The sequence below is a fragment of the Moschus berezovskii genome, chromosome 1 (assembly GCF_049115385.1).
Source record: "Moschus berezovskii isolate FMDL1 chromosome 1, NW_MosBer_1.0, whole genome shotgun sequence".
Classification (NCBI taxonomy): domain Eukaryota; kingdom Metazoa; phylum Chordata; class Mammalia; order Artiodactyla; family Moschidae; genus Moschus; species Moschus berezovskii.
Genome location: NC_142460.1, coordinates 118,079,798 through 118,107,666, shown reverse-complemented (window position 1 = coordinate 118,107,666; position 27,869 = coordinate 118,079,798). Strand labels below are relative to the sequence as shown.

Sequence of the window (27,869 nt, the reverse complement as noted above, 5' to 3'; positions counted from 1 at the left end):
TCTTGCCCTTCAAGAAGTTGACATTTCTATACTTTCTCAAATATTTTCTGACCATGAAATAATCTATTTAATATTTTGTGGGTAAATATTTTATTGTATTTTTTAAAATATTGTTTTGGAAGATTCAGAGTAGGAAGACTGAACCCACCTCCTTTCATGGGCACACCAAAATTACTATTTACAGAGAAACTATTGATGATAATGACCTGAAAATTAGCATAAAATTTTTCCCACAACTAAAGATAAAAGATGAAACCAAAATATGATGGTTTGAATGAGCAGAAGTGTGGTATAATAAAAAAAAGTTTAATTAGTGATTGATTACACCATGGTGAATGTCTATCCTTCAATATGTATTAAATTCCTTGAAGGCAGGAACCACGTCTCAGCTATCCTTCTATGTTTCCTTAATGACCAGCTGAGTGATTTCCTTAGAAAAGGCATTCAATAAACATTTGTGAATTCCAGTTTTTGGATGAAACTGTCCAGAGAGTTTGATGAACTGACTGCATTAAGTAAGAATTTATTAGATAAACACATATTTTTCATCCAAAATTCTCTGCTGTTTTTCAGGGTTAAATATGAGCCTGGGATGAATAGCCAATCAATCTCTTTGAAAGCATATAACTAGTTCTCTCTTAGATTTAAAGAGGAAAAAAAAAATTGGATTTTTTTTTTCCTAATAATGATATTTCTGGCCCTAGTCAATATTTCATGGCTGTTACAAAGAAATAAAACCTGATAAACAATATGTAGGTGCCTATAGGCCAGCACATGCCAAAACTCATATCCCAAATAGGTTATATGTCATTAGGTTGAGTTTATATAAGCAATAATATTTAGGAATTCTCTTTAATCACAAATAATACTCACCAGTGGAGTGAGTGCTTTAATGAACTTACCAATCTCAAGAACATCAAATATGTAGAAAATCAAAGGGTATAACTTCCCATATAAAAACAACTAACTGTCTCTGTGGAAGCTTGTGATTCACTACTATCCTAAATATGAAGGCAGCAGCCCAATATTTCTATTTCTTCCAAGACCTATAAGGACCCAACAAAGGATATCATTTCTTAAAACAAGTATTATTAGAATCACACTGTATAACAGTACAATCAACTTCTTTTTTTTTTTTTTTTTGCTCAGCATATTTCCCATCTATTTTGTCACCAATGCCTAGTAATATTTAAACTGGATTATCAGGCTCCCAATAAAATGTAAGTAACAAAACAGGCTCTTTTGGCTTGCCATTTGTGTTGAAGACTCAGTTCAGTCAGTCAGTTCAGTCGCTCAGTCGTGTCTGACTCTTTGTGACCCCATGGACTGCAGGACACCAGGCTTCCCTGTCCATCACCAACTCTTTACTCAAATTCATGTCCATTGAGTTGGTGATGCCATCCAGCCATCTCACCCTCTGTCGTCCTTTTCTCCTCCCACCTTCAATCTTTCCCAGCATCAGGGTCTTTTCAAGTGAGTCAGCTATTTGCATCAGGTGACCAAAGTATTGGAGTTTCAGCTTCAGCACCAGTCCTTCCAATGAATATTCAGGATGATTTCCTTTAGGATGGACTAGTTTGATCTCCCTGCTGTCCAAGGGACTCTCAAGAGTCTTCTCCAACACCGTAGTTCAGAAGTATCAATTCTTCAGTGCTCCGCTTTTCTTTATAGTCCAACTCTCATATTCATACATGATTACTAGAAAAACTATAGCCTTGACTAGATGGACTAGGTGTTATAATTTACATTTCTTAGGAAGGAAAGAGCCACAGGTGGTGGAAATTGAATCTAAGGCCATCCAATGTATTTTAAAAATCTGATAGAACCAATGTTGTGCTGGTAAATGTTTAACAACCACCTCTCTAAGAAGAAAAGAGAATAGTCCTGATTTATAGTATTTGCTAATTTCATGGTATAAACTCCCACCATAGCCGTTTTCAGGCTAATTACATGAAGTCATTGAACTCAGCGTTGGGAAAAGATACCATAATTGTCTTTCGAGACTCTGTAGGATCTGGCTCCAGCCCTCACACTACTTGGTATAAAATGCACAAAATGATCACCTGTTCACAAAACTGCTTAAAAATTGCTTGAGGTCTGATTTTAGTAGGACAATTGACATTCAGAAGAAAGAAATTCCAAGACATGTCTAAATATATAAAGCCCTTTTAGAATAATAGAGGTGACATTTCACGAACTTTTGGAAAATAAGAATTTCAAGACATCAGCTTGATAGCAGAGATAAATGCTATTATTTTTCTTTTTCAAGATATTATCATCTAATGTTACATGATTTTGATGAGTGACCCTTCACTGGAAATCTTAAGAAGTAAAATGGAGTATTATGCATTATTGTCAGGGAACAAGTATTTTACAGATACAGTTTTTTTTAATTAAAGTTCATTGCTCTAATCAAGATGTTTAAATATTATTCTAATCATATTGCATTATAACTCAGGGAAGCTACAGCAATTCTCTGGCTTCCCAGAAAATGAATTATATTCCTAGTTCTTTGTTTAGGACATTAAAATAGACTGTAGACTGAACTGTAAAGCGCTGCAGTACAGTGAGGAGTTATTTAAATAAAGTGAGCTGTGGGGTCCCCTGCTTACTGTTGTGTGCTTGAGTATTTAGGTTGACTTTTTATATTTCTCCCTTCATTTCATCCTTTTCTGCCTGCTGTGAGCTGTCACTTGCTCTCTGAGTGACGGCCTCTGGCTATTTCACTGCCTTCTCATTTCTAATGTGCTGCTTCTAACCTGCTGAGGGCTAGGAAACAAAGCAGCTAGCCCACCTTGTTTGCCTTCTGTATAAAATAGAGTCGGAGAGAGGGCCTGGGGGGAATTAAAGGGCAACTATTTCAATCCATCAATTTGACATCTACGTTCCCTACCAGAACTTAATCTGTTCATTTCCTAAAACAAGGGGAAAACGTACCAGTGGGACCATAATCCTATATAATTGAAGTTGGGGCTGAGATTCCTATTATCCACAAACTAAGATATTACTATTTTCTCCTATCTTATAACACCTTGAAATATGGAGTGCCTTTTTTTCTGTCTTAGGGCATCTCAAAGAAGACACCTGTCTCACTATTCAGAGTTGGATTTCTGACATGAAATCTGTTACCTTTGCCTCCTCCTGGTGACTCAGATGGTAAAGAGTCTGCCTGCAATGCGAGAGACCCGGGTTTGATCCCTGTGTCAGAAAGATCCCCTGGAGAAGGAAATGGCTACCCACTCCAGGATTCTTGCCTGGAGAATCCCATGGATGGAGGAACCAGGCTGGCTACAGACCATGGGATCATAAAGAGTAGGACACGACTGAGAGACTAACACTTTCACATTTGCCTCCTCCTATTCACGGTTCTCTTTTGCCCCTAAATTGCCATCTGTAGTCACACGAAGACAATTATACTTACAATTTGGTATCTTTGTTTCACAGCCTTTCCCTCACACCACCCCCAGTGAGGTTTACATACAGAAATTCCCAGATCTTAAGTCTGTAGTTCAGTGAGTTTTGATCTATGTATATATCTAAATAACCATCACTTTAATCACAGTATAAAACATTCCATCACCCCATAGAGTTGTATCATGCCCCTTTTAATCAATGTCTACTACTCATAGGCAATACCTGTTCTGATGGCCTGTTCCTGAAGTTTGTCTCTGACTTCTTTGGTGCCACATACAGTTTTGGGGATTTAGCTGTCTTATTATATTTATCAGTGGTTCTTTCTTTTTCATTGCTGAGTAGCACTCCAGTGTATAAATATAATACAATAGACAACTATTTCACAATACCTGACACTTAAATCTGCCAGTAACATTTTGACAATTTGCTTTATCACATATCTATTTCCCATAATCCATCAATTCATTATACTTTTGGATGCTTTTTAAAGTCAGTTGCAGAGGTCGGTACACTTTACTGCTAAACACTTCAAAATGGGTATCACTGCTGCTGCTGCTAAGTCGCTTCAGTCGTGTCTGACTCCATGTGACCCCATAGACAGCAGCCCACCAGGCTCCTCCGTCCCTGGGATTCTCCAGGCAAGAACACTGGAATGGGTTGCCATTTCCTTCTCCAGTGCCTGAAAGTGAAAAGTGAAAGTAAAATCGCTCAGACGTGTCCAACTCTTCGCGACCCCATGGACTGCAGCCTACCAGGCTCCTCCGTCCATGGGATTTTCCGGGCAGGAATACTGGAGTGGGTTGCCATTGCCTTCTCCGTGTGTGTATCATTAACAAGAGTTAATACTTGTTTCTGGATTTTGTGGGGGGGATTTATATACAATGACAAGTATAAATCTTAAGTGTACTTTTCATGAATTCAGGCAAATGTTACCCAAATTCATACTAAGATATGAAACATTTCCATTATGCTAGAAATTTCCCAGTCAATCCCCACATCCACTCACCATAGGCAACCCGTTAGGAACTTTTTATCACAAATTAGTTTTACCTGTTCTAGAACTTTATGTCAATGGAATCACACAGTATATACTCTTTGGTGTAAGACTTCTTTGACTTGCCATGCTTTTTATGTTGCTTGTATAAGTAGTTGTTACTCTTTTTTTTTTTTCTTCCTAAATGTATTCCATTGAATGGATATGCCACTGTTGTTTAGCCATTCTCCTGTTCATGAACACCTGAACTGTTTTCAGGTTGTGAATGTTACCAACAAAGCTGCTATAAATTCTTATACAGTTTTTTTGTTTTCATTTCTCTTGAATAAATACCTAGGAATGGAATTGCTAGGTCATAGGGTAGGTTTGTGCTTAGTTGAAAAGTCCAAATGTATTTAAAATGGTTGCTCCATTTTACATACCTACCAGCAATGTATGAGTCCCAGTTGTTCAACATCCTCACCAACGCTTGGTATGGCCAATTTTTAAAAATTTAGCTGTTCTAATGGGTGCAAATGGTATCTTGTTGTGTTTTTATGTCCATTTTCTTAATGATTGATGATACTGAGAATCTTTTTATGTCCTTTTTGATCATCCATATATCTTCCTTTGTGAAATATTTGCTCATATCTTTTGCCCATTTTAAAAATTAAGTACTTTTATTGTTGGATTGTATGAATTTTTTACATATTCTGTCAGACACATATTTAGTTACTTTCTCCCAGTCTGTGACTTGACTTTTTATTTTCTGAACAGTGTATTTTGATGTGCAGAGTTTTTATTTTTATGAAATCCTATTTATTATTTTTATGTTTAATGCTTTTTGTGTTGTGTTTAAGCAGCTTTTACCAACTCCAAGATCACAGTGATATTCTATGTTTTCTTCTGGAAGCATCATAACCTGAACTTTTACGTTTAGCACAGTAATTTTAAAAGCATTTTCTGAAGCCTAGAAAACACTGCTAATATATGCACTGGTAATATACACAAATGAGAACCAGCAGCTAACTTCATAATCTTAATTTTAAATCTTCTCTCTTGAACTATTTGTTTACATTTCTAAGTGCTACTCAAACTGTTGTAAATGAGAGGAAGGAATTACTCTATCCTTGTTCCCAGTGCCAGAAGAATATCCATTTTGCAGTCTTGTCGATCTGTTGAATCCGTGTTTTCTGGTTTGTGAACTGACTAGAAGCCAGACTCCTTTTTGGATTGGCCACCATCCCCACGGCACTCATGCAGTACGCTCAAGTACAGGATGGCTTCAGGCACAGTGCTGTAAAAAGTTCTCTGAATAGTTTGCCTACTTTGAGAGGCAGAATTGTGACTAAAACTGTCACTCAAAGATTCCTGGATCAGCTGTGTATCCTTGAAAATATTGTCTTAAAGTTCAGAACTTCCAAGAACCTTATGGAAGTTTTCTTAACTGAAAATGATGACACTACGCTATGGAATGTGTTTAGTAAACGGTGCATATAAGCATGAGTCTGTGTGAGTGTGTTCACAGTGAAATATACAGAATGTTTCTTCAGCAAGGTCTCCAGCCTTCCTCACTGACTGATTGTGAAAGACCCTTGAGAATCTAAGGGAATTCTCTCTCAGGCAGTTTTTTTTCCCTTTCCCATCATGCCAGACCTGCTTTGTCTGTTGATCCTTTTCTCAGAATCACGAACTAGTTGGTGCAGGAACAACTGCTTCTTTGTCTCTAGTCATTTAACAGCAGTTGCAGAGAGGGTTCTGCTGTTCTCATCCATGTACTCAGCTCAGGTTTTTCACTTTTTTTTTTTTGACTCTTCACTACCGTCTTTGTCATTACCCTAGCAAACCATGAATTGAACTTATAGGGCAAAAGGAGGTTCCCTATGCCTCCAGCACACTCTGTGCAATTTCTGGCACCGATTGGTATTTTGGCCCTTAGATTGCAGTTGGTTCTCAAGCAATTTTTCCTGTGCCTTCACACTGTGGACAGTGACTACAGCCATGAAATTAAAAGACACTTGCTCCTTGGAAGAAAAGCTATAACAAACCTTGACAGCGCATTAAAAAGCAGAGACATTATTTGCCAACAAAGGTCCATAGAGTCAAAGCTCTGGTTTTTCTAGTAGTCATGTATGGATGTGAGAGTTTTACCATACAGAAGGCTGAGTGCCAAAGAAATGATTTTGAACTGTGATTGGAGAAGACTCATCAGAGTCCTTTGGATTACAAGGAGATCCAACCAGTCAATCCTAAAGGAAATCAGTCCTGAATATTCATTGGAAGGACTGAAGCTGAAGCTCTAATACTTCGGCTACCTGATGCAGAGTCGATTAATTGGACAATACCTTGATGCTGGGAAAGATTGAGAGAAGGAGGAACAGGAACTGGCAGAGGATGAGATGGTTGGATGGCATCACTGACTCAGTGGACAAGAATTTGAGCAAGCTCTAGGAGATAGTGAAGTACAGGGAAGCCTGGCATGCTGCAGTCCATGGGATCACGAAGAGTCAGACTCGACAGCAACTGAACAACAACAGGTATTTGTCCTTTGTCAATAGGACAGTTTCTCCTTTGCTTGAAGACAGTTTCCAGATATTCCAGATCGAACATGTCTTGAGTGAGTTCTTAGACTTCAGTGTCCTTAGAGTCACGTTTAACATCCCCTTGATTCCAGGGGTTTTGCCCCTCATAGCACTTCAGTTAATTCTTTAAGTATATAGTCTACATAGATTAGTATGAATGTACTAAAATCAGATAAATATATAATTTTAAAATATCTATGTATATTTTAAGATAAAAAAATGAGATTCACATGATATCAAATAGCTAAACTGAAATTTTCACTTTTTAACAGTTGTTTTGGCTTCTAACCAACACAACCTTTGCTAAAATGCTAACCACTTTAATTTATGCAAGTTAGTAATTCTCAATCCACAAGTGGTTTACTCTAAAAGCATGTACTTTTAATTATACAAAAGGCAGTAAATAGTTTTTTGCATGAGAATTCCTGGGAAAACATTTTAAGTATCTAAAATATCATTAACTTAAAAACCAATTAGACTAATATCTGGCAGGTTCCTACCCTAACGACAAATCATTCATATGATTCAAAAAATTTGTTCATGCATGTTACCATGGAGATAGTGAAGTCAAAATACACCAGCTAGTGCATTGTTCAGCTCTGCACTTCCTACTATAGATTTGATTAAGTAACTCTGGCCTTCTCATTTTGAGAATTTGAGAACAAAGCATTGTTTCTTTAATAAGAACATAGCGTTCAGACTTGATCGATAAGGCAATAAGAATTAGATCTTGTAATCTTTGCACTTCTAATGTGATAAAATTAGAAAGAGGTAAAGCACTTCCTCCAATTAGTTGTTTTTGTGGTAAATGCAATAGACCTCTGATTCATTCCTCAGAGTAGCAGGGCTTGATCTTGTAAAAAGGCTGGAAAAAAAAGCTGTTTATTTGGTGAGTGAGGCAGGTGTCCTTTTTGACCAAATCACCAAATAAGGCAGTTTTGGGGCTTGTTTCCTTTGCAGATGTCTTGAATATTATTCTCCATTTTCCTGCTGTACAGAATAGTTAGAACAATAGAAAAATATACCTCCTTTTCAATGAGGTATATTTGTTGGCCTTTACAAGACCCATTCATGGTGAGTTCTCTCAAAACAATGTTGTTTCTACCCCTATTGGGGTTCATCTAGAAAGTCAATATGGTTATGATTTCTGTATTGCTTCTTTCACCCTGAAGACTGGTAGAATAGGTATTTCTAACACTTTAATTCAACCCGTTTCATGAAGGAATGATGTTACCAGTGGCTAGAAACAGCAGATTTGTTTATGTGAGAATCCCTTCCCCAGCACTTCATGAGGATGTTGAAAGAGAAATGGCTTAGATTTGTTTTGTTTGTTTCTTAAGTGAATTGTCTGAACCCCAGAGGATAGTCAAAGCCCATCCCATTCTGCCTTCTACCGAGCACCAGCAAAACAGTGGTCCTTTTTAAGGAATCTCTATTTGTTTATCTCTGCATCCAACACTCTTGTGGAAGTTGGAAGCTGACTAATAGTAGCAAATGGGCTTCCTAGCAAGGTTTTATTCAGTGACAGTCAGGTCATTCAGGCAGCTGAAAAATTTCATTTCTTGTATAAAAAATGTTCTTGCCCCAGCAAACAATAAAATTTGTTTCTTTGCAAGTACAGAAAAAAACTGAATCTTTAGGTTTTTCCCACTTGACTCTATATGGAAAATATTTCAGTAACAATTCATTAATATATTTCTTTCCAATAATTAAAATATGAATATTTAACCATATAATTACATCAGATCTCAGGAGAGAAATTATGTGTATAATTTCTTCACCGCTTCTTAGAGAATGGAACTTTCTTTTTGATCTCAGAGATGATATCTCTTTCATAGCACTTAATTTAGAGTACATACCGAATACTTCTGGTCCATCTAGGCTGCTGTTAATCTATAAATACCAACTTTGGGAGTGAGCTAATGGGACAGGAACTACCACTTTGCCCAATAGATGGTCTGTTCCAGAGCACAGAGGTGAATTAGGCCTCCTCCCCCATTTTTGCTAGTTTAGACATGGAGGTTGGGAGACCATTTCTCTGCCTTCGGGAAGCCTCAACCCCACCGCCCCCACCCCCACCCCCACTCCCCACTCCCTGCCTCCAAGGAGAGCCAGGACAGATGGGCAGTGTATTTGACAAGGAACCCCTGCATCCTTGCTTCAACGCCCTTCGACTCCACTTTAAAAGCAGTACTGTATTTTCTAAGTGTTGGAACTGGCAACTCTGCCAGTCACTGGCTACATTGAACAATCCCCCATTCAAATCAGGCAGCCCAAACCCAGATTCAGTGGAAAGTTGTGATGGAGCACACAGAGGGAGGCCTCTCTGTCCTCCACTGTGCGGAGGGTGAGGGTTATGTCAGGCGCCCCAAAGATTCCAAAAGGGAGAATCCAGCAGAGTTCTCATACAGCATCTATTATACTAGTTTCACAAGGAGGATTTACGAACTAGAAAAAAACGTTTACCTTAGTTGGCTTCCTTTTGCTGGTGCCACCAGAGTCTGAGCCTTCTGAAATCTCCTCCAAGCAGGAGGGCTTGGTCTCTCTCCTCACTCTGAGGCCTCTTCAACCATGCTGGATTGTGTGGTACTAACATTTCTAAGTAAACATCAGAGTAAAATGTCTCTTTTAAAGGAGCCAATGCAGGGTTGCAGAGAGGCAGTAAGGGAGAGTTAGGAAGCCTCAGCAAGGCAGTAAAAGAAAGAAGAGTGAAAAGGGAAGAAGAAAGGATAGATAGAATCTGCTAATAGATATGTCATTTTTGACAATTAGTGTCTGCTTAGTTTTCCAGGACTCGTATGCCACGTGCCCATGATGTAAATTACCTTCTAACGCCTACACCACACACACACACCCCACTCTTTCTCTAAGCTGCCCACACAGCTCAACTTGAATCTTATATTAGTTTGACAGGACTGCTATTATAAAATAGCAGAAATTGGGTGGCTTAAAGCAACAGAAATTTGTTGTCTCACAGTTCTGGAAACCTGAAGTCCAAAATCAAGGCCAGGCTCTGTCTGACAGCTCTAGGGGAGAACCTTTTCTTGCCGCAAGTGTCTGGTGTTTGCCAACAATCCTTGGCGTCCTTTGGATCATAGATGCATCACTTCCGTCACACAACTGTCTCCTCCCTGTGTGTCTTCACAGCATGTTCTCTGTGTGTGTCTGGCTTTATGTCCAATTTTCCCCATTTTATAAGGACACCAGTCATATTGGTTTAGGGCCCACCTTAATGACTTCATTTTAACTCGATTACTTCTGTAGTGGGCCTATTTTCAAATAAGGTCAGATTCAGAAGTACCAGGGGTTAGGACTGCAGCATACCTTTTTTAGGTGACACAGTTCAGTCAATAACACCTCCCACTGACTGCTCTGCGCTCACCTCCTATAAGGTCACCCACCACAGTTGAGGGGGGAAATGAAACTTTTTAAGGGAGATGAAGCTCTAGATCAGGGTAGTGGGATAAACAGGGTAAGTCTGGTTTCCCTGGCACCACAAGGTATAGAAATAAAGTCATTAGGGAGAAATACACCCTTCATCTCTTGAGGACTCTCTGTGCACAGGCTTGTGTTAGGTGCTTTCACAAACCAGCTTGCATCTAAAAATCTGGATTGCTCCGTTCCTTTTCACTTTTCCTTTTCTTCAAACCCCTCCAGAGAATTTTTGCCGCATAGGAGACTGTGGATATTCATTAGAAATCACCCAGATCAAATTCTGAATTTTATAGATGAAGAAACTGATGGTCAGAGAGGCCAAATAATCTCTCCAGTGGTGCACAATTATTTAGTATCCGAGCTAAGGCTAGAGTCCAATTTTATTAACTCTCATTCCAGCAGTCTCTGCTTCAGAGTTGCATTATAATTTGAATTGATATTGTTTACAAAAGGAAAATATGTTTAACCTTAACTCCTACCTTTGAGGGAGATAAAGTCCCAATCAGAATTTATAGGAAGGTTGGCAGTCCCTGCTTGGAACTCCCCCAGGAGTCATGCTACTTCCTAGTTATTTGCCTTCAGAACAGGAGCAGATTGAATATGACCAGAGTGTAATAATGTATATCTTGCACTAAAATAACTGCCCTCACCAGGACCTTTGTAGAAGATGAGAATTCAAAGAAAAATGGATACAGCCCCTGCCTTCAAGGAGTTGCTAGTATGGTAGAAGATTCAGAAATTTAAGAAATTAATCCCGCCCCAACGGAATAAGCCTCACAGTGGAGATTTTTAGACAAGTCGGGAGGGAATTCGAGATGCCTACAGCTGAATGGTTCCCAAGGATGAGTTTATAATCAGTGAAGCTGGTGGGCCAAGGAAGAGAGCCTGTGCAGTGGCGCTGAGTGTTCTGGAGACCAGCAAAGATCTGCAGTGGCTGACAGTGTAGGGTCCTGGGGCAAGACAAGTCACACAAGTGTCAAGAAAGAAGAGAGGACAGGTCAGTTAGAGCCAGTTTTTTAAGGCTATCTTATATGCAGTAATTCAGACTTTGCCTATGTGTAGCGAAGGCCCAAAGTGGCTTTTAAAGCAGGGAAATGACAGGAACCAGTTCCTCTCTCAGGCTGGGGCCAAGAAACCCTTGGAAGCACTGAACTTCACCTCCCTCATCAATGCCTGACACCAGATCAGGACCTTCCTCCTAAAGTCACTGACAGCGGGTGACACCTCCAACCTCCAGATGGGTTCCACTCTCACTCTAGGGCCTCCAAGAGAAGCAGGAGCCCCTGATGCACACTGAATGTCCAGTTTACCTATGGGAAAGTCCAACTCCAGCACCACAGAGAAAAGCCCCTGGCAAGTCATTGGGAAAGTGTCAGCAGGAGGGGTCCCTGACATTTCAGAAACCCCTTCCACCTCTCTTTGTCATTCTCAGCCTGTGTCATTAATTTCCAGACTGTCTCCATAGCAGAGTCCAAAGAGCACCTTGGTATGTGTGGGAGTGTGAACCAGCCAAGCCTTCGGAGGCATAGGTATGTTTTTAGTTTGATACCCAAGCAAACTCTGAACAGCAGATGAAGCCGCTCTCCCCAAAGGTTAAAAGTAATGAGACCGTCTTTGTGCCCTTGTGGTCTGATTTTTTCACAGGCTATTATGAAGGCTGTGGGGGGAGAGGGTTTATCCATATAATTTGCATGTTAATGCTTAGTCTAAAAATATGCTCTGAGAAAGGAAAAAGCGTACTTTAAAATATGCTTCAAGGGAACAAAATTTCAATTCTTGTGATCCAAGTGCCTTGCAGTAAGAAAAAAAAATCAAGTCATTTCATATTAATTTTATTTATTACAATCTTTTGGATATAAATAGCTACATTTAGAGTTTTGGTAAAGCATCATATTTATATGCTTCTTAAACTCAGAATAGAGCAAGGAAATTCAAGGAGAGATCCTTTTAGTATTTCCCATTTCTCTCCTCCCTTCCTCAACAAACATGTCTCAACCACTTGATGTGGGCCCCATACCATGCTGGATATTGGGGTTCTCCAACCTATGTCTGCATACATGCTCAGTTGCTTCCATTGTGTCTGACTCTTTGAGACCCCATGGACTGTAGCCCGCTAGGTTCCTCTGTCCATGGGATTCTCCAGGCAAGATTACTGGAGTGGATTGCCATGCCCTCCTCCAGGGGATCACCGTGACCCAGAGATTGACCCCAAGTCTCCTGTGGCTTCTGCATTGCAGGCAGATTTTTTACCACTGAGCAACTGGGGAAGCACTCCAGAATAAAGTTGGAAGGGGCTTACTAACAATCCTTTTCATAATAAAAGAAAAGGAACCATATTACAGTGATCAAATTTATAAGGAATTTTCAGATTTGTCTGAATCAAGATATGAAACTTTTCTCTGAAAGGGGCAAACAGAGAATTCACCTTGAGGGAAATAGTACTTACAGCTAGGAGTTTGGGCTCTCTCCCTGAAACGACTGAGAGGGTCAGCTTCTTTGGTGTTTCTGCAGGGAGGCTTGAGAGGAACTGCTGTTACCTGCTGAATCACCCTCCCCACATCCTGGCCCGCCTGCCTGCTCCCTGGGGGGTGTCTGCCCTTTTAGTAAAGGCCACATTTGCTTGGAGAAAGATGAGATCACCACCTGCGTGAGTTTTAGGGATGGCCAGATAATGGCCTCTTCAGATGACATGGTCCACCCTCAGGAGGTAAGAAGACTACCCTTTCCTGTGTACTTAACCTAGCCTAGCCCTTTGGACAAATAATGAATATAACTTGGAGACTTTTCACAGTTTTCTTCACAATTTCCATTCCATGAATATCTGTGGAAAAAGAACTTTTCATGTTTTTCTCTTCGTATATAAAGTTTTGTTGAGGTGGGTGGGGTGTTAACACATGAAGTTTTAACAATAAGAACAATAAAAAATACAGTGAGAGTGAAAACTAGTGGGAAATATAGGTCAGGAAATCTGGATTCTGGGTTTAGTTTTCACCTTCCTATGGGACCTGAGGTATATCAGTTGACTTGTGTGAAATGTCCTTCTTCATGAGGATGTTGTATTAATCCATAGCAACATGCATACCTGATATGCAGAATGAAAACAGAGGGTGACCTAGAATGTGTTTGGAGAGCAAACATAGAAATGGACTTAGGAAAAGTCAGAGGTTGGGGGAAGAAGGGAGTCAGGGCATGGACCTGTGTACAGAGGAAAAGTGTGGACAATGAGGGCTTCCCTCATAACTCAGTTGGTAAAGAATCTGCCTGCAATGAGGAGACCCTGGTTCGATTCCTGGGTCGGGAAGATCTGCTGGAGAAGTGATAGGCTACCCACTCCAGTATTCATGGGCTTCCCTTGTGGCTCAGCTGGTAAAGAATCTGCCTGCAATGTGGGAGACCTGGATTTGATCCCTGGGTTGGGAAGATCCCCTGGAGGAGGGCATGGCAACCCACTCTAGTACCCTTGCCTAGAGAATCCCATGGACAGCCTGGCAGGCTGCAGTCCATAAGGCCACACTGAGTCAGACACGACTGAAATGACTCAGCAGCAATTCTGCTGCTGGATCAAAGCATGAGAAGAAAACAAAGCATTTTTGGAAAGAAAATAATTTTTTAAAAAAATGGACAGACCAGAATGGCATAATAGCGTATTCTTTGAAGTCATACTGGCATATGCTCACTCAAATAAGTTGACTCTTCATCTTGGCAGATTTGTCTGGTGAGAATGCATGCCAGTCCAGAGCCCACACTAACCATAGGGCCTCCTTAGCTAAAGATATTTATGGATGTTGGATTTTCATCTCAAGAAGCACAGAAATGTGCTGAGCTTATTTTCCTTCTTCCCTGTTCCAGAGCAATGTGCGTTGCTGTCCTCACCAGGGGTTCTGAGTAATTTATGAGTGTCAAATATGACTGTGACAGATCTCAATAAAATTTATTCAAATCAATAAACATTGATTGGGCACTTTTTAGTTTTGGAGATACAAAGAAAAATAAGACATGGCCCTTGCCCTCGGAAAAAGTTAGACATGTAAACAAATAAATTACAACACAGCATTTTTAATGTTATGACACACTATGACCAAAGCAGGAAGGAGGAGGAAGTGATTAACTCCTTCTGGGAAGGCTTCACAGGGGGTAACAAAAGTTGGGGGAAGGGAGATTGTGTTACACAGACTCCTGAATTATTTATAGAATTTATTTTAATGTGGGGAGGGAAGATTTTGATGATCAAACAAGTTAAATAAGCCCTTTATTATAAGATTTACTTTACTATTAGAGCTGTGATTTTAGGCAAATTTCTGAATTTCTCCATACCTCCATTGCATTTTCTATAAATTAGTGATAGTAAAATACGTCTTAAATTATTATTGTGATAACTGCAGAATACAGCTGGATCTATAGACATAGATAAACACACACACACATACACTTACATCCCTCTAATAAGAGGTAGAGTCTATGCCCATGCATCAGGAAACATTTAGTAACGTAATAATTAGGGATTGTGTGTGATGAAAAGGTATAAGAACAAAAGATGACAAAGGTTTTCCTAGTAGTGAAGTGGTGTCTTGAATCCTCTTATTTTCCAAAGGGAAGGAGGAGATCACTGAGAGAAAAGAATATCTTAGTGGCATATATCAACTGGTGAAGACATATTACTAGTCTTCTTCAAGATCAAACTCAAAGATGAAATCAATACATGTCTTCATTTGTTTATATTTTTATTGAAGTATAGTTGATTTACAATGTTGTGTTAGTTTCTGTAGTATAGCAAAGTGATTGAGTTTTAAATATATATATACATATATTCTTTTCCATTATGGTTTATTATAGGATATTGAATATAGTTCCCTGCCCTATACAGCAGGACCTTATTGTTTGTCTATTTTCTGTATAGTAGTTTTTATTTGCTAATCCTAAACTCATAATTTATCCCTCCTCCACTCTCTTTTCTTTGGTAAACATAAGTTTGTTTTCTATGTCTGTGAGTCTGTTTTTGTTTTTTCTTTCTTTTTTTTTTTTTAATTGGAGGCTAATTGTTTACAATATTATATTGGTTGGTTTTGCCATACATTGACTTGAATTCGCCCCGAGTGTACATGAGTTCCCCCTCCTGAACCCCCCTCCCACCTCCCTCCTCCTTTTATCCTCCCTCTGGGTCATCCCCGCACACCAGCCCCGAGCATCCTGTAACATGCATCGACCCTGAACTGGAGATTCGTTTCGCATATGACAACATACATGTTTCAATGCCATTCTCCCAAATCATCCCACCCTCACCTTCTCCCACAGAGTCCCAAAAACTGTTCTATACATCTGTGTCTCTTTTGCTGTCTCATATACAGGGTTGTCATTTGCATCTTTCTAGATTCCATATATATGTGTTAGTATACTGTATTGGTGTTTTTCTTTCTGGCTTACTTCACTGTATAATAGGCTCCAGTTTCATTCACCTCATTAGAACTGATTCAAAAAGCAGAAAAAGACATAAAAGGAATACAAATTGGAAAAGAAGAAGTAAAACTTTCACTGTTCGCTGATGACATGATCCTCTACACAGAAAACCCTAAAGACTCTACCAGAAAACTACTAGAGCTAATCAATGATTACAGTCAAGTTGCAGGATATAAAATCAACACACAGAAATCCCTTGCATTCCTATACACTAACATTCATTGTTTTGTAAATAAGTATGTTTGTATCATATTTTGGATTCCACATATATGTGATATGATAATCTCTAGGTCTATCCATGTTGCTTCAAATGGCAACAAATGTCTTCATTTGTATGATAGGATTGGTAGATGACTGGGGATAAACAAATGACATTTTGCAGGGTTTTAGATACTGGGTATGATGTGAGCTTTAGGATTGGGATAATTTATTTGTCTTGTAAGATTCTGAATGGAAAAGTAAGAACTGTTGACAGTACTTTGCTGCAATTCTCTTGAGTAAACTAAAGTTCTACCATATCTTTAGAAATGAAATGTTGCTAGTTCTAATAGGACAGCATGGGCCTGCTCTAAAATAGAGAATGTAATACTAGTAACTTACATTTATAGAAAGCCTAAGAGTTAAGAGAATTGGCTCTGGGGTCGCATATGCCCAGGAGTTCAAATTCCAGCTTTCACTCTTGTAGGAGTGTGATTTTAGACAATTTACTCTCTCTGCTTGATCCCTCATCTGTAAAATGCAGATAATAAAACTGACTTCATAAAAGATTGTGTGACGATTTAGTGAGCTCACACATGTAAAATACTTAGCATAGTACCTAGCACCAACAGTATCCAAAACTAGTTATTCTTGTAATTACTGTATTATATATTCTTGTTAGAGCCAAGTGGAAAAAGGGGTTGATTCTTCCTGGGAGGAGAAAGAATCAGAGATGAAATCCCAGAAGAAAAATATTTATGGTGCCCACTAGAAGAGCTATAGTTTTTTTCAAAAAAGAAAAAACAAAAATAACAGGTGTTGGCAGGAATGTAGAGAAATTGGAATTCATGTTTCTGGCAGGAATGTAAAATGGTGTAGACACCTTGGAAAGAGTTTAGCAGTTTCTTACAATATTAAACATAGAGGTACTATATGATCCAGCAATTGGACTTCAAGTCAAGAGAAATGAATGTATAGTTAGGAGAAATGAAAACATATGTCCATAATAAAGACAGTATCTATAATTACCAGTTATTTGTAATAGTCAAAAAGTGGAAACAACCCAAATATCCATTAATTGCTGTGGAATTAAAAGACGCTTGCTCCTTGGAAGGAAAGTTATGACCAACCTAAATAGCATATTAAAAAGCAGAGACATTACTTTGCCAACAAAGGTCCGTCTAGTCAAGGCTATGGTTTTTCCCATGATCGTGTATGGATGTGAGAGATGGACTGTGAAGAAAGCTGATCACCAAAGAATTGATGCTTTTGAACTGTGGTGCTGGAGAAGACTCTTGAGAGTCCCTTGGACTGCAAGGAGGTTCAACCAGTCCATTCTAAAGGAGATCAATCCTGGGTGTTCATTGGAGGGACTGATGCTGAAACTCCAATACATTGGCCACCTCATGCGATGAGTTGACTCACTGGAAAAGACTCTGATGCTGGGAGGGATTGGAGGCAGGAGGAGAAGGGGACGACAGAGAATGAGATGGCTGGATGGCATCACCGACTCGATGGAGGTGGGTTTGAGTGAACTCCGAGAGTTGGTGATGGACAGGGAGGCCTGACGTGCTGTGATTCATGGGGTCGCAAAGAGTTGGACATGACTGAGCAACTGAACTGAAAAGCAAAATGTGGTATCAGTTCAGTTCAGTTCAGTTAAGTTGCTCAGTCGTGTCCGACTCTTTGCGACCCCATGAATCACAGCACGTCAGGCCTCCCTGTCCATCACCAACTCTCGGAGTTCACTCAAACCCACCTCCATCGAGTCGGTGATGCCATCCAGCCATCTCATTCTCTGTCGTCCCCTTCTCCTCCTGCCTCCAATCCCTCCCAGCGTCAGAGTCTTTTCCAGTGAGTCAACTCATCGCATGAGGTGGCCAAAGTATTGCAGTTTCAGCGTCAGTCCCTCCAATGTACACCCAGGACTGATCTCCTTTAGAATGGACTGGTTGGATCTCCTTGCAGTCCAAGGGACTCTCAAGAGTCTTCTCCAGCACCACAGTTCAAAAGCATCAATTCTTCGGCGATCAGCTTTCTTCACAGTCCAACTCTCACATCCATACATGACCGCGGGAAAAACCACAGCCTTGACTAGACGGACCTTGGTTGGCAAAGTAATGTCTCTGCTGTTTTAGGGATGTGCTAAAAACCACTGAATTTTACACATTAAAATGGTGAATGTTATATGAATTATTTCTTCATAAAAGAAATTTTATGTGGACCTTCAAAGACAAGTAGGGACAGGCCAGGCAAAGCAAGGAGAATGAGGGCACCCAGACTGAGAACACCTAGGTCAAATTTCAAAAGCAATAACCTTCAAGCTTTGTAAAAAAAAAAAAAAAGAAAACGGTAAGAACCTGGTAGAATGGCTATGTTGCTCAAAGGTAGTCAGTGGGCTGTGGGTTGTTATCTATGATGGTACAAGGAAAGAAAGAGAGAGTGTGCTGTAGAAATGTTAGCAACCTAACATTATGTGGTTGTTGGCCTCCAGTCCTTGGACAAGATATAGAGCAAAGGTGATCATGTCTGTGTGTAGGTAGGTCACCCAAACTGCACACTAATCCTTCACAGTAGGACCACATAGCTGACCTTGACAGACGGGAAATGAAAACAGCGGGTTCTTCACTTTGTAAAATTTGAGAAGTATTGTCATATGGGATGCGTTACAAGGAGTAACAGGCTGGAGACGTAAGTTGGGAACTGAGTGCATACAGCTTTATAAGTAAACTAGTTTGAAATCATCTTTGTCCAGAGTTCTTTGACCAATTTCTACCTAGTTATATACCATGGATGACACCGTGACACTTCTAAGCATAGATTATCTCTTAGGAGTCGAGAAAATGAGGAATCAGGCAATTTCAGAGGAAAGAAAACCTTCAAAAACAAAACAAAAACCCCTTGGAAACAGTGAGGGCACATCTATCCCTTCTTGGAGGCAACGAAAAATACTTGGAATCATCAAAAAGGGTTCAGAGATACACATGGCACACTAATTTAAAAGTCAATGATTTATTTATATTTATTGAATAAGAGAAACCAGAAGAAGCCATTACAGAAAGAGAAACTGAGTTGAGAGCTAGGTTATCGGTAGAGAGACAAAATCAGGCAGAGGAGAAGTAGGCGATCTCATAGCTCACACTCTCCCTCCAAGGGAAAGAGCCAAGCCAGCCTGCTCAACCTTTCAGAAGCAGAGCACTATATTGATTCCAGACATTGCTATTCCTGCACACAGGGTTGTGGGGAGGGGTAGGTGGGATGAAGAAAGGAAAGGAAACCAAGGTATTTACAGAAAAACTAGCTTCTACTTTCTCAAAAGTCTTGGATGTCACTATGAAGCAACCACAGACTTCCCCTGTTGTCACATGTCAACTCACTCTTCCCAAAGCGAGGCCGTTTATTTAATGTCTAGTTTCATTAAAGTCGATAAGATTTTGTTTCAGAATCCGGGCAATGCTAATGTAAATGCTTGTTTGTCTGGGGTTGTGCAGAATGAAGGAAGTTCATGCTCTGCACAAGTAAAGCAATGTGTCATGTCATATTGCCAAAAGGTTGCATCATTTCTAAACTTTCCGGAAGACTGGATGGATGAGAGGTCATCTATGTTTATTTTGTGAAGTTCGGCCTACCAGGAAATGTGTGGGTACAAGAGATATTTTAGGCCCATGAGACTCTCACTTTAGATGCTTAATCCAGCAGCATGTGCTATAAGCTTCAGTCTCTAACTAAATCTTTGAAAAGAGTGGCAAGTTGTGAAGTATGCAAGGTTTTTGGCTGCACTAACAGAGCCACGTATAAAATCGTGTTGCCAAACAGAGACTAGAACCAGATGACAAAGACTGAAAACACACTCTGTGTATTGACTTCCTCTATAAAATACTTATTATAACCTAATCCAGTAATATTTGTTTCTAGGAGAATTGCATAATCACTCACCGATCCATATTAATTAAGTCTGCAAACTGACCTTGAAAGAAGACTTTTAAACCGAATTTTTCATGTCAGGTTTCTCTGAGAATATAATAGAATTACTTCACAACAAGGAAGAAAAAAATGTTTCAAGGAAGTAATTTTTAACATTATGTGATAATTAATGGCCCACCTGCAATCCTGTTCAAGTTCGTTCATGGATGTTTTATATGTCATCTTCACATCTTCCATAATCCAGAAGATAACAATATGCCTTCCCTAGAATAAACGGCTTTTCTTTACTTTTTCATGTGGTCTTGGGGGGAGGGGAGGTTGCCAAAGAAAGTTACTCACACGAAGACACTCCCAACACACAAACACACCCCTTCCTACCTTCATCACACACATAAAGCACAAGGAAACCAAGAAACAGGAGATAATAATATTAGCACCCAGAGGAAGGCAATGCCAAGGGAGGGAAATAGAGGCCAGCTCTGTCCCCAGAATGCACAGCAGTGAAGCCATACATCATCTCTGCTGTTTAAGCTGTTTGGGTTGAGTTTCTATTTGAAACTCAAAGAATCCTAACACCAAAACCCAAGATGTCCAAATCCCTAGCAGACAGTACACCTCATTGAACTCTTTCAGGGGGTTGGAGGGGCATTCTGGAATAGCGCAATGGAGAATGTTGTCTAGGTGATTGGAGTAGTTTCTATGTGACTGTTGCTCCTTGGAACACAATCCCATTTACATATGCTACCAAGTGAGTAGTGCCCCCTAGAGTTGTGCAATGTGATATATAGAGATAATCATAATCCACCCTCGCTGTACCAGTTAGCACCATCAATCTCTCTGCATGCCTAACACTGCTTGGTCTTGGGTGAGCAAGCTTCTAGAACTTCCTGCCACCACCATTCCCCTTTATCATGAAATGCCTCTAAGAGAATGTTTCTCCACTATGTCCTTTCCCTGGATCCTCACAGTGCAGGTACTATCTTTTAGCTCAACCCCAGGTAGAACAAGGCCACTTCACATAGCAGATGGATGCCAATCATTTCTATCTAATTCCTGGCTCCGTAATTCTTGGCCCTAGAATTCCTTGTATTTTCCACTTTCCTAGGAGCTACAAATTCACTTATCAACAATCAACCTCAAGTCCCATGTTCTTTAATCTTTTCCAGTTCTCTGACCAAGTTTCTTCTTTGACTCACCCTTTCCTTCTATATCAGATCTGCAATCCTTGCTTTGTCTCTGCTTTTAGTATAACAGTAACTCAGAAAATATACCACTTCATTAAAAAAAAATTTCAAGTCTTGGAAGCAGTGTTCATCAAAACTTGAGAGCTTCTTTTCATGTAGGAATTTGCAGCCAGCCAAACCCAAGATTCTTTTCTTACTGATTGTAGACAAACATTTCCAACTCTTGGTATACCTCTCTAGGGGCCCTGATAATTTATTAATGGTAGAGGGAAAGGGTCTCCTCCTCTGAAAGCACTCATAATGCAAAATGAAAGACAAACTTCATTGCCAAGACTTTAACCAAAACCCATAAAACAAAATAAATGGGCAATGACAATAACAACAAGGAGTCACTATAAAGAAAGTGTCATCTCTTAAAGATATACAAATGCAAAAGAAAATAAGCTGATATATGGGAAGTAAGTCCGGCTGTATGTTAAACATTCTTCCTGAGACCAAGGTGGAAACTCTCTTCACAGCATCTTCATGCTTCTGCCCCCCACCTGTTCTGCATCAGTTGTATTTCAAGTCATATCAATTCTATTTCCACATGAGTCATTCATTCATTCAACCTGTTTTATAGGGTCCCTGTTGTGGACCAGGAACCACTGTGGGCATCAGGAAGGCAGCAAAAAGAGGGAGAGACAAGGTCCCCGCTCTCATGGAGTTTGTAATGTAGTGAGGGAGAAAGAGCATCAACAAATTAACATATGAACGAGGTAATTCCAAATAGTGGCAAGTCCAACAAAGACAGTAAAACAGGATCATTTTGATAGAAAATTTTATCAATTCCCACAGTTATGCCCTGCTTAAAATCCTCATTTCTTCTTAAGATCCTCCATCACCTCCTACTGGTCTTCTCATTGCCTGCTTGCTGTCTGATGCACAGCTGATCATGTTATTTCTCAGCTCACAAATCCCCAAATGTCCATAAGTCTATTCTCCATGTCTGTTTCTCCATTGCTGCCCTGTAAATAAATTCTTCAGGGAGAGGAGAGGGTGAGCTGTATGGAAAGAGTAACATGGAAACTTATATTACCATATGTAAAATAGATAGCCAATGGGAATTTGCTGTATGGTTCAGGAAACTCAAACAGGGGCTCTGTATCAACCTAGAGGGGTGGAATGGGGAGGGAGATGGGTGGGAGGTTCAAAGGGAGGGGACACGTGTACCTACGGCTGATTCATGTTGAGGTGTGACAGAAAGCAACAAAATTCTGTAAAGCAATTATTCTTCAATAAAAAATAAATAAAAATAAATTTTTTGAAAAAAATCTCAAAGTGTGCCACAGTACCATCCTTGTGAAATATTAGACATTCCCCTGCCATTGAAGACACTCATGCTGGGATCCCAAGCTCCCTTCCAGGTCCATTTCACACATTGCGTATTCTGTGCTTTAGGCAAACTGGAAAACTCCTGGGACCCAGATATTCTGTGGGCTTTCTTGGCGTCCTTCCCTGCCAAGCAAACTCTGTTCAGTTCTGGATGGCTCATCCCAGAGGATATCTACCTATTGAAGCCCCTCTTCATGATCTTCCTCCTTTCTCCCTCCGTACACAAAACATATCTTTTCCTTCCTTGGGCTCCCAGAAGACTGCATTTATCCATGGAACTTTTACGCTACCTTACTTTAGGTGGAAACAGTAGCAGATTTTATTTTTTGGGTTCCGAAGTCACTGCAGTGACTGCATTCACAAAATTAAAAGATACTTGCTCTTTGGAAGAAAAGCTATGACCAACCTAGACAGCATATTAAAAAGCAGAGACATCACTTTGCCAACAAAGGTCCATATAGTCAAAGCTATGGTTTTTCAGTAGTTATGTACAGATATGATAGTTGGACCATAAAGAAGGCTGAGCACTGAGGAACTGATGCTTTTGAATTGTGGTGCTGGAGAAGACTCTTGAGAATCCCTTGGACAGCAAGGAGATCAAACCAGACAATCCTAAAGGAAATCAACCCTGAATACCCATTGGAAGACTCTAATTCTGGGAAAGATTGAGGACAGGAAGAGAAAGCGGCAACAGAGGATGAGATGCTCGGATGGAATCACCAACTCAACGAACAGGTGTTTGCGCCAACTCCAGGAGATAGTGAAGGACAGGGAAACCTGGCGTGCTGCAGTGCACGGGTCTCAAAGAGTCTGACACGACTTAGCAACTGAACAACAGCAACAACCTTACTTTAGAGTTATTGCTACCCTATCTAATCTCCTGAGAGCCTGGATGATGGTCCCATAATTTCTGTATTCCTATTGACTGTCACTGGGCTTGATAAAATGGCAACCCACTCTAGTGTTCTTGCCTGGAGAATCCCAGGGACAGGGGAGCCTGGTGGGCTGCCGTCTGTGGGGTCACACAGAGTCGGACACGACTGAAGTGACTTAGCAGCAGCAGCAGCAGCAGGGCTTGATAAATAGTAGCTTCTTGATAATCTTTATTATGAAAGTGATTTAGAATGAATTGGGTGACTAACAGTAACTTTTGATGATATGAATTATTCTATCATGGCTGCACTTAGTCTCTCTAGTTTGAAGTTAAGTGATGCATTTTGCTAAAAGTGAGTATTACAACACATTGTGCAAAGACAGTTTAAATGGATTGGTAGTTTGAGCTGTGAAAAGAATGGAAACTAATATTATTGAGCACCTGCTACACGCCAGATATTATATGAGACACCTCAAATCTATCATCCGTCATTGAAACAAGGAGACCACCTTCATGGCAAAAAGCTGGCCTGTCAATATATAAATTTATCTTTCAAGTTCAGGATAATTTCATCTAACCCAGTGCACAGGGTTAGATGAAATTGCACAGGGTTGTTTGTTTTTTAATATATCCATCTTCACTTATCTCCTTCCCCAGTTAGGGTAGAGATTTGTCTCTTTCTTTTGCTTCTTTTTTTCCTCACTGCTGTATTCCCAGCACCTAGATAGAATAGTGCTGGGTAACCAAAGTAGACACTCAAAAAATGTTTAACAGATAATTTGACCTTAATGGGATTTTTTTTTCTGTCCCTACACATTCTATCTTAGTAGGTCTTACCGTTGGTCCCTGAGAACAAAATGACCATTTTGAACATTTGCACGTGAAGACTACGTTCTTCTCTGCTGTAAATAAAACTCAAACATTTGTCCCAAGTGACCCAGCTTCACAGGTGTACATCCTGAGAACCAGAAACATCTGGGTGAAGAGGGAGAGGAAAAACCTGCAACGTTCCAACCCCACAAAACTTTTTAAAAGACAAAATGAGAAAAAGCTTTAAGAACAGCCAAAGCCTTTTGCAAAAAGAATTCCCTTGTGGAGTGAGGGAAAAATTTGGAATAGAGGTTTCCCTGGGGCTGGAAGTGTTACTGGCCTCAAGGATCATCTGAACCAACAGCACGGCTTGAGTCAGTGTGGGTTCCAAGTTCAACGCCTGCCAAATCCAGGATTTCTCCTCCCCAGTTCTAAAGACAAAAGTGAGAAATTAAATCTGTTGGAGATCTGAAGTACAAGGGAAAGTACAACTAAAAGAGGAGTCGTTTCTATTTATCTTTTAATACCAGGCTGCTCTTTTAGTTGGCGTTCCTCAGATTCTTGCATAACAGTGTTTCATTTACTTATGTGTGGGTGTTGCTAGTAACTGTACACTCTTTTCTTCAATAAATAAGGCAGGTGGGACATTACCATTAGAAAATATATTGATTTGCCTTTCTTTGAACTTGCAGGATAAGGTATTAAGCCTGTTTGTTTCAAGATATCCACCTAAATAAACACTAAAAATTCTAAACAGTAAATATTTCTTAGGCTTCAGCTCAGGAAATTGCTGCATTTTTAAAATGTTTTCTCCTCTATTTGAGTCTTTACCTCTTTTGCACCTGAACTGTGGAAAGAAACCAAAGAACAGTTATTTTTCCCATCCTGATTCAGCCTTTGTTTTTAATCTTGTCTTTGAAATGGCAACACCAAGGTCAACAGTGGCTTCTCTAAGTGGCAGATGCTTTCCCCTTGCCAAAGGAGATAAAGAGTGAGGATAAAGGGACATCTGACTTTCTGGCCCCAACACATGATACAAGGAGGAATATCTCTTTGGCTCTTTATCCCTTTTAAATTCATCTCTTAACTTTCTGATATCCCCCTCACTCAAAGTTCAGATTCAATCAATATTTATGTTTCCATCATATGCCATTCATGTGATACATGTTAATGGAGTGATTTACTCCTTTATTTAATAGCTATTTATTATTAATACTCATCAGACCTTGTCTAGACTCCAGGGTTAAAACCACAAAGAAGAAAGGGTCTCTTCCCTAAAGTTTAAGGGTGGATAAACAATTAAAGTATGGTTGGTGCTATGATTAGGCCAACCTCTAATATGGTAGAGGAAGGGAAGAACATCTAACACTGTTGCAAGAAGACCATAGAAAGCATCTTTAAAAAAGTCATCACTAGGAGTTAACCCACAGAAAGGGAAAAAACAGAGAAAAGTATTTGCAAAAGTCCAGAGGCAAGACACAGCAAGCAACCTTATAAAACTACAAGTAGTTCAGTGTAGTTGAAGGGTATGCTGCAAGGAGTGGTAGTCAGACACGCTAGAGAGAGAAAGACCAGACCGTGAAAAAGCTTTATATCTTGTGGACCAAGGGAGTCAGTAAAGAATGTTAAACAGGGCTGAGGGAAGGGACATGATTACAGATTCAGAAATACTGCTGTGGGTTCAGTGTGAAGATTAGAAACCAAGAGACCTGTTGGGAGGTTTGGTGGTAATCCGAAGAGTAAAGGGTACGCAAACTCAACTAGTGACAGTGCAACTGTAAATGAGCCCTTGGAGCTGAGAATTGTTTGGGGGAGGTACGTTGGAGAAGACTCTTGAGAGTCCCTTATACTGCAAGGAGATCCAACCAGTCTATTCTGAAGGAGATCAATCCTGGATGTTCATTGGAGGGACTGATGCTAAAGCTGAAACTGCAATACTTTGGCCACCTCATGCGACGAGTTGACTCACTGGAAAAGACTCTGATGCTGGGAAAGGTTGGGGGCGGGAGGAGAAGGGGACGACGGAGAATGAGATGGCTGGATGGCATCACCGACTCTGTGGACATGAGTTTGAGTGAACTCTGGGAGTTGGTGATGGACAGGGAGGCCTGGCGTGCTGTGATTCATGGGGTTGCGGAGAGTCGGACACGACTGAGCGACTGAACTGAACTGAACTGAACAATGTTCACGATCTGCCTACTGATTGGCTCTAAGGGTCAGGGAAAAAGAAGAGTCAAGGAGAAAGAGCAGGTTTTAGAGGAGAAATGAAGAGAAGAATTCAGATGTGGCCTGAGTGAAGATACCTGTGGGACATCCGGGTGTAAACATCCATGAGACTTTGTGTAATATAGGTCTGAGGCTCACGAGTGCCTTCTGAGTCACCAGCATGCTTTCAAAGGTTATTAGCATGTAAACATTCATTGTAGATAAGAGAATGGATAGAATCACGTAGGCAACCGTGTGTAATGGGAGAAGGGAAGAGAACTAAGGTCAGAGACTTGAGGACACTGATCTATAAGGAGGGCAGAGGAAACCATGTCCAAAAGGGGACTGAGAAGGGGCCGCGGCAAGTACGGAAGAGAAACTAGGAGAATGCGGTTGAACAGAAGACAAGGGAAGAGGGCATTCGAGCAGAGAAGGGGGAGATTGTTGTTGCTGCTCAGTCGCTGCTGTGTCTGACTCTTTGAGACTCCATGGATAGCAGCATGCCAGGCTTCCCTGTCCTTCGCTATCTCCTGGAGTTTGTTCAGACTCATGTCCATTGAGTCGGTGATGCCATCCAACCATCTCATCCTCTGTTGTCCCATTCTCCTCTCGCCTTCAATCTTTCCCAGCATCAGGGTCTTCTCCAGTGAGTCAGCTCTTTGCATCAGGTGGCCAAAGTGTTAGAGCTTCAGCTTCAGCATCAGTCCTTCCAATGAATATTCAGGGTTGATTTCCTTTGGGATGACTGGTTTGATCTTCTTGCTGTCCAAAGAACTTTCAAGAGTCTTCTCTAACACTGCAATTCAAAAGCATCAATTCTTTTAGAGTTCAGTCTTCCTTGTGGTCCAACTGTCACATCTGTACATGACCACTGGAAAAACCATAGCTTTGACTATATGGACCTTTGTTGGCAAAATGATGTGTCTGATTTTTAATATGCTGTCTAGGTTTGTCACAGCTTTTCTTCCAAGGAGTGAGTGTCTTTTAATTTCCTGGCTGCAGTCATCATCCACAGTGATTTTGGAGCCCAAGAAAATAAAATCTGTCACTGTTTCCACTTTTTCCTCATCTATTTGCCATGAAGCGATGGGACCAGATGATCTTAGTTTTTTGAATGAGTTTTAAGTCAGCTTTTTCAGGGAGGGATGGACAGTGTGAAATGCTGAGAGGTCAATTCAGATAAGAAATGAGAATGTTCATGAGATTTAGCAAAAAGGTGGCCATTTGTGACCTGAGAGTAGGTTCAGAGGAGAGGTGTGGGCCAAAGCAGACTATTGTCAGTTGAGAGGGAAGGATGGTGAGGAAGCTGCAGAAAATGTGCAGAGTTATTTTAAGAACATGGGCTGTGAGCAGGAAAACAAGGATAAGAGAAAAATGGACAGGGAGGGAAAGGAGAATTGGAGGGAGGATTTTTTTTTTTTAAAAAGAGTCTTGAGGATATT

The 27,869-nt window shown here is 40.3% G+C and overlaps 1 protein-coding gene and 1 long non-coding RNA gene across 5 annotated transcripts in view; one reads left to right on the top strand and one right to left on the bottom strand.

The window, feature by feature from the left end:
* Window positions 1–12,964, bottom strand: part of LOC148778833 (uncharacterized) — a 94,962-nt gene extending 81,998 nt beyond the window's left edge. For 3 of the 4 annotated variants that reach the window (XR_016038109.1, XR_016038112.1, XM_088839092.1), the window contains exon 1: window positions 12,851–12,964. The gene's annotated coding sequence lies outside the window, so the exon portion shown is untranslated. Of the gene's footprint in view, window positions 1–9,435; window positions 9,568–12,850 lie in introns of all 4 variants that reach the window. The other variant, XR_016038110.1, reaches the window with a different exon arrangement.
* A 55-nt stretch (window positions 12,965–13,019) lies between these two features.
* LOC148778832 (uncharacterized) overlaps window positions 13,020–27,869 on the top strand; it is a 34,201-nt gene continuing 19,351 nt past the window's right edge. Inside the window, exon 1 of the long non-coding RNA XR_016038886.1 lies at window positions 13,020–13,111. This is a non-coding gene — a long non-coding RNA (uncharacterized LOC148778832). The remainder of the gene's footprint in view (window positions 13,112–27,869) is intronic.